Here is a 1,476-nt window from a genome sequence, read left to right on the forward strand (position 1 = left end):
AACATTGTTATTATTGTTGTTGTTTTGAGGAAATATTACAACTGCTATATCCCAGTTTGTCAGATGTCTTAAAGTCAGACACAGTGATCTAAATGTTCTACATGTAATGGTTCTGTGGACTTCCAGTCAAATCTGACCAATTTTTCATTTTGGTGAAAAAAGTTTTTGCCTGGCATTCCCTCATTCATTCCCTCAGCCTGTACTATGAACACATAAATATCAATATAAAATATTACATCAGGTTACATAATTTACATGTGTGATGTTTTGTCAGATCTGACAGGCCACAGAACATGTATGGAGCCATTGGGCAGATCAGACTAAGAATTCTTTCTGTCATATTTTCTCTTTCATGCCATTATAATTCTCATCTCACACAGCAACACACAGGAACGCATTACATTGAAGCTTTTTGTAATGTGTTTTCTCCCATGTAAACCCAGATCAGAGTGTCACAGATGTGTTCCTGACGCTCTGAGCTACATACACCACTTCTGGAGGCCTTCTTCAGATTCACACGCACTGCAGAACAATTCCAAAACATTTTTGAGCACAGGAGTCTCTCAAGAATCTGATCATGACAGATACAGAAGCAGCATGTCTGAGTAAGGCTGACCATGAAGAGCTGGACCTGAGTGAGACCTCCACAGTCATCATCGGTCAATATGGTTTTCTCTGGTTTCTGGACTACTGTACACCAAATAAAACATAAGGAAGCTTGTTTTAGACAAAAAATAAGTGCTATAATTCTAAGAAAATGTAACTACTACTAAGCAAGAGTCCTGCCTCCATGTCCAACTATAAATGACCTAACCTGGTTTTGGAACAGAATATTCTTTAGAGAACTCACAGGACCTATGTGGAAATTAAACTTCAGTGGTACAAGGCTTTTTCTGGAATTACACAAAACCTCCTGGTTTATGTCATCCTGTTTTGGCCTGTTGGAGAAACACGTCTGGCGTGATTTTGAAACAGCCTCTCTCAGATTTCTGATCTGTTTCATGTCCACAGTGGGACAGAAGACTCTCCTGCCAGATTCATGCTGTGAGTCTTAGTGTGTTCTTCAATGTGTTCTTCAATGTGTTCTTCAATGTGTTCTTCAATGTGTTCCTCAGTGCCCTGAGCAGCAGGACAGCTGCTCTGTGATGGCTGAATCGCTAGCGTGGAGGTCTCCACCCTCTCCTCCACCAACGTGGAGTCTCCACCCTCTCATCCACCAGTATGGAGGTGTCTTTCTGGAGGTTCAGGAGCTGAAGATCAGGCCATGCTGCCTGGTCCCTCAGCTCTCAGGGAGTAGAAGGTCCATACGCCTCGTCTGCTTTTGCTGCCACAGACACTTTTATACAGCATGATGCACCACCAGCTGTCACACACACACACACACACACACACACACAAACACAAACACACATTACACTCTGATCTCTTGGTTCTTTGGCAGATGCTGCTCAGACACCCAGGACCTGCACATCTCTC

The sequence above is a fragment of the Brachyhypopomus gauderio genome, chromosome 4, assembly GCF_052324685.1.
Source record: "Brachyhypopomus gauderio isolate BG-103 chromosome 4, BGAUD_0.2, whole genome shotgun sequence".
Classification (NCBI taxonomy): Eukaryota; Metazoa; Chordata; class Actinopteri; order Gymnotiformes; family Hypopomidae; genus Brachyhypopomus; species Brachyhypopomus gauderio.